Source organism: Pinus tabuliformis, chromosome 2_2 (assembly GCF_031772625.1).
Source record: "Pinus tabuliformis cultivar Carrire ecotype Pingquan chromosome 2_2, CPIR1, whole genome shotgun sequence".
NCBI lineage: Eukaryota > Viridiplantae > Streptophyta > Pinopsida > Pinales > Pinaceae > Pinus > Pinus tabuliformis.
This window is the reverse complement of record NC_142300.1, coordinates 797484526-797491023: the sequence shown is the minus strand read 5'-3', so window position 1 is coordinate 797491023 and position 6498 is coordinate 797484526.

Here is a 6498-nt window from a genome sequence, read left to right as displayed (position 1 = left end):
GACTCCATTGCCCAATGTTATACTACTCTCTGAACACTACATCTTAAGCCCTGAAAGAAATCCTTCAACCAAAATATAAACCAAAACCTGAGCATAATAACTAGCCTAAAACACCATCAAAACAGAGACAAATTATATAGAGAGAGCCCTCTATGATTACAATTTGGCTAGGAACTGTGATCCAAAGATTGGTTAGTGGTTACCCCGGCCGTATTCCCTTGGGAGTCATAGGGAACAACCTGGGTGTTAACAGGGGATATGCTCATAATCTAATGGTTGTTGCCGGACTTCATCGTGGTATTCCACTTCTATGAATTCCGGCAGAGGTTCAGCTATATTCATGTAAACACACAATCTTGCGTACGACGTATACTTACCTTTCTTCGTTGCTTCCGCTACCTTGACAAAGGCACCGATCGTATTACCTATCCCTTCCATAATCTCAGGGTCCCAAAATTCCACTGGTAATCCAAACAATCTGACCCAGATCGGGGCTTCCAGCATCTTTTCATTGTCAGGATTGTATCTTTCTTCCCAGTATTTCATGAACAGTCCTGCGTTGTTCATGAAGTATGGTCCTTCCTCAAAAACCCTTTCTTTATCCCCCAGATTCGCAAATATTGCTGTAAAAAACCCTTTTGCTCCCAGTTTTAGCTCTACATGCCCCTTTGGTCTCCATCTCTGGTAAATCCACCTGTATAGTTCTTTTTCCGTGGGCCAATATCCTACGAACTTGCAGATCAGTGCATGATCTTTCATATAACTGTTGTACTCCTCCAGCTTGTTGTTGGGTATGACGTATCTGGGTTTCTTCTGTGCCCTAGGTAAACACTTTCCTCCGGTCTTCATTTGCCACAGCTTGCCCATCACTGGTGCTTCTTTATTATTCTCCCTGGCCTCATTCTGGATACTGCTACCGCTTGCCTCTCCTGCAACTATGTTCTTATAGGACGGGATCTCTCCCCTCCCTTGCCGGTTTTCCATTATTGCGCTCAGCACCCGCTGCTTGAGAAATTTCCGTTCCTGCGCGTGGTTTCTTGTTCTTCCCTCGACTCTGCTCCAACTTCCCCTGCTCTTTCCCCCTTCGCTCGCTCCTTCTCGCGTTCCCTGCTATTCCACTTGCAAACCCTAGCCCGCCGCTCGCCTGGTTTCCATCGGCATCGCCCCTTTCGTCATCAGATTCCCATCAAACCTGATTACAAGTTAACTTCATAAATAAATATTAATTATTATTATTATTATTATTATATGGGATATTTTTTATGTCACTATTATTTATATTAAATATGATTTTGTATTCCATAAATAAATTGATGCTTAAAATTTATTATTATGGTATTTATTCATTTTGAAAATTTATTATTATTTTAATCTATATTATTGTTGAAATATTTGTTTATAGTTAAGAAAATTGAATAGATTTTGGATATGTGTGTTTATTTTGGAATTGAGTTTCTTGCATTTGAATTTAATTATCAGTAATTATTAAGTGGATGGTAGGTAGAATATTTAACCTCTACTAAATATTTCAGAATATTTATAGTAGTATACACAAATTAAAGATTGAGATTTATCTTGAAAGTAGTTGTGTCATTTTCCCATTTTAACTAAATTGATTATTATTTTTTTAAATAGAATATGAACAAGTGTTATATGAAGTGAATGATGGATTTTTGGGTATGGAGCATTGATAATACATGATATTGGCCAATGGTATTGTAAAAAGGCCTATTTATAGAGTAGGAATACCCATGGCAAAGTGAGAGTAAATTTGCATGGTTAAGAATATTTTTCCATATTATTTTAAATGTATATATGTTTAGCTTATATATTACTTATTTTTACTATTTATGAGGGAGACAATATACATGAAATAGTTGTTCAAGTAAGCATCAATTCATCATAAGCATAAAAAATAACTAAACTATAACTTTATTTTAGCTTAAATCCTTATAAGTATACATCCATAGCAAGTATCAAAATAATCACTACATCATATATCTTGAGTTGCTAAAATTTAAAAAATTATAAAAACTTACTCAATTATAACTTTATTTTAAATAATTATTATGAATAATTATTCAATAGACGTGTTTATTATGGAATAGGGCTTCCATAATTTTAATGTCATTATTAATAGTTATGCCAATATGCATAGCTATTTTGGAATATATATTCCAAAATTTTTATTTAATTATCAACAATTATTAACAAGGGGAGAGAGAGGAAGCAAGAGAGAGATGAGGGGAGAGAGAGAAGGAGAGAGGGAGAGACATATTTATGGAGTTGGAGGGGGAGAGAGTGGGAGGAAAGAACAAAGACATAGAGAAATAGAGGTTGAGAGAGAGTGAGGGAGAGAGGAGAGGAGGGAAGAGAGAGAAGATGAGAGGAGAGAGATAGGGAGAGAAGGAGAAGAGAGAGGGAGGCACATAGATGGAGGGGAGAGAGAGAGAAGGAGAGAGGGAGGGAGATAGTGACAAATTTAGAGGGAAGAGAGAGGGAGAGAGTGATGGGGGGAGACAGAGGGAAGAGAGAGAAGAGGAGAGGAGAGAGATAGGGAGAGAAGGAGAAGAGAGAGATAGGGAGACACATAGATGGAGGGGAGAGAGAGAGAGAAGGAGAGAGGGAGGGAGATAGTGACAAATTTAGAGGGAAGAGAGAGGGAGAGAGTGATGGGGGGGAGACAGAGGGAAGAGAGAGAAGAGGAGAGGAGAGATATAGGGAGAGAAGGAGAAGAGAGAGATAGGGAGACACATAGATGGAGGGGAGAGAGAGAGAGAGAAGGAGAGAGGGAGGGAGATAGTGACAAATTTAGAGGGAATAGAGAGGGAGAGAGTGATGTGGGGGGGAGATAGAGGGAGGTGGGAGAGAAAGGGATAGAGATAGGACTCAATAGAAAGAAGGAGAGGGAGAGAGGGAGTTGGAGGGGGAGAGAGGGAGGAAAGAAGAAAGGCATAGAGGGAGAAATATGGAGAGAGAGAGAGAGGGAGTGACAAGGGAATGATGGAAAGAGAGTGAGGGAGAGAGGAGAGTGGTAGGAAAGAGAGGGGGGAGAGAGAGGGGGAGAGAAGGGGAAGAGAGAGAGGGAAAGGAAGAGGGAGTGAGAGAGAGATAGATAGATATGGAGAGAAAGTGTTTATATTTTCGGGGTGAGATAGAGAGAGAGAATATGAAAGAGACACATAGAGACAAATTTAGGTATTATATAACTAGCCTAGATCCATCTTAACCTTGGATCTATAAAGGGCCAAGAGGGATCAAATATCTCGAGGTGAGAAACTTCCTCAAGTTTTTCACTAAGAAAAAGGTTTGCACCTCGAGAGATTTGATCCCTCTATATGCTTGATAGATCAGGATTAAGATGGATTTAGGATGGTTTATCTAAAAAACTGTTCGTAATTTTATTAATAAAAACAAACTTATTATATAAAAAAATTGAATTTAGAAAATATTTATGTCCAACATCTAACTCCTACATATCTAGTGATTAACTAAAATATTGAAACAAAATTAAAGGATGAAACAAAATTACTTATAACTAATATATTTTTGTATGAGATTTATTTTATTTCTATTCTTATTTAATTTGTAATGTCTTTATATCATATTTGTTAAAGATATAATTTAGCGCAATGGTTTAAAAAAAACATTTTAAAGTTAGAGAATTGCATATTCCATAATTTTGAAGAATGATTAAAATGAATTCAAATATTCTATAACAAGTTCAAAAAAGTAAAACATGTAACAAATTAATATATAAGAAGTTAATATTTTCATATGAAATTTTTGGGAAATACTTTTACATTTATCTTTATTGTGATTTATATTTTTGTATAAATAATAAATTTACTATTGTGGACTAAGTTATGATGAGGATAATTTGGTTATTGATAAATGTGTATAACCATTCAAAAAACAAAAGTAAATTGAAATTATATAACTTCATGAATATGAGTAACTTTACGTGAATATAAAGGTTTATTATTACATTTTAGATATAATGAGGTTTATATAGTCAATTAAGGGAGGATAAAGGAATTTGGAACCTTATTTAGTGTTACAAGGGCGAGGGAATATATATACCACCAATAAATAGTTGTAATGTGTGGGAAAATAAATTTTAATAATTATTTTATGTACTGATTGTCTTTTATACTCTTTGTAATAAAATATTTTTATATTGTTAATTAATGAAAGGAACAACCTAGCGATCATGGCATAGTTTGAAAATGAAATTCTAGCTGATATGAATGATGGGTTCAAATACAAAATGAATTCAAGATAATTGTTGAGTCTGACTCCTAATTAATGGTTATTGGATTGTCTTGCTTTGGGGCTGTTGCATTTTGAAGATGGGAATAATGGAAATAAAAGCCTAACCATGGACATTAAGAAAAGAACATCAAATATAAAGTAACATACAATCACATAATATGTTAAACTAGTCGACGTAACATGTGGCAGTAAAGAAGACACTAGTGGTTCATGCAAGATGTGGAGATGATCAATGAATTGTTGTGGTTATTCCATTGGAACAATTCATCATAACAGATCTGATAAAATATTGAAATTTTTAATGTGAATGTTAATTCGTTTTAGATCTTGTATTATTTATTGTTTCTTTATATGCATAAATATAAATTAGTTGAAATGAAAGAAATATAAACTGAAAATGCATATAGACACTAACCAAAATAGGCACAATTTTTTCCTTGGGAAACCCTTAGGGGAGAAACCTAGCTAGAAGGCGAGGTTTCTTTGATCTCTATTCTCTAGTATGGAAAAATGTGTAGACACAAAGAAAGAGGTACACTCTATAGAGTTTCCAACGACCTATGCCTTGTAAAGTTGCTATAAAATCTTAATCCCCTTTCTTTTCTCTCTGACATCCCACTCCTAATTGCTTTGCTCAAATATGGAAGAACATATAATAGCATGAAATGGAACCCCTACTCCTCCTAGTGGCCTAGTATTTAACATAAACTAATATATAACTATATGAAAGGTTTGACTCCCTCAACCCTCAATTAGAGTTACAATTTTGGACCTTCTAAAGTCTTTTTGGAATTCCATACATGGCTAGCCCAATATACATGAGTAATAGGGATTAATGTGACATCGACTTGCACCGTGGTGGTTAGTATGGTAGCTCAACTTGTAAGAGGCATAAATTTTGCATACAACCTTCTAGTACCAGATGGTATCGCACAAGCGATAATTTTTTTACCCCCAAAAAAATTGTTTAATGTCTCAAAATGGCTCTAGAAGATTTCATACCCAAATTTTCCAAATTGGGACCCATTGATAAAAAAGACCCTACAAGCTCATTCGTGTAATTCTTCCAGTCTCAAAGCATTGTGTTATGCTCTTAACCTGCAAAATGATACCCAAATACAAAATATGCGAAGAGAAGATACCCAGAACACAGAATAGCAATGATTTTATTATTCAGAGAGTAATGTTCACTTGTCTCTTCGAGGGGGCAACCTCCAATAGAGCAGAGATTGACTACAAAATAAGACACGATGCTCCTCGCAGGGAGTCTCTATCCTTTATATATGACTCATACATGCAATACCACGGGCCAATACCGTGGGTTTTATTAATACAATCTATCTAATACTACGGCCAATTTGCAACTAACTGTGGTCCTGTCATTAATTGTGGGTTAACCACTTACAAATATTAATATGGGCTTTATTGACTCTTGACTATGACGTGATCCCATGGAATAAATAAAGGGGTTAGGGTGGGACCCTAACATGCCCTCCCCCTTAAGACAAACCTTGTCCTCAAGGCTGAAGCTGCGGAAACTGCTGAAGAATAGTGGCTGGTTCCCAAGTTGCATCTTCCGGAGAGGTGTCTTTCCATTTGACGAGGACTTCCTTAATCATGCGGCCGCGCAGGTGCTTGTCTCGTGTGTTTAGAACCTATTCGGGTTGAAGCCAGATTGACCCTTCTTCGTCCAATTCAGGTAAACTGGTTTGAACTCGGCAATTGTTCCCAATCACTTTCTTGAGGCACGATACATGGAAAACTGGATGGATTTTTGCAGTAGGTGGCAAAGCCAACTTGCAAGCCACTTCTCCAATGCGCTGAAGTACTTGGTATGGTCCGTAGAATTTTGGAGAGAGCTTTTGACAACCCTTGTCTTTGAGTGATGTTTGCTTATATGGTTGTAGCCTCAAAAATACCTGATCCCCTTCTTGAAATTGGCGCTCTGAGCGATGCTGGTCGACCTGTTGCTTCATGCGGTTCTGAGCTTAATGAAGATTCTCTCTAAGATGGGCGAGCATGGTTGCGCGGTGTTGTAGTTGTTGATCCACTACTTGTACTTTGGAGCACCCCTTGAGATAAGAAGTAGGGGAAGGCGGAAGTTGACCATATACTGCTTCATAGGGAGTAATTTTGGTGGTGGCATGATAGTTGGTGTTATACCACCATTCAGCCAAAGCTAACCACTGTAACCAAAGGTGTTGCTTTTCTGAAGTGAAACAC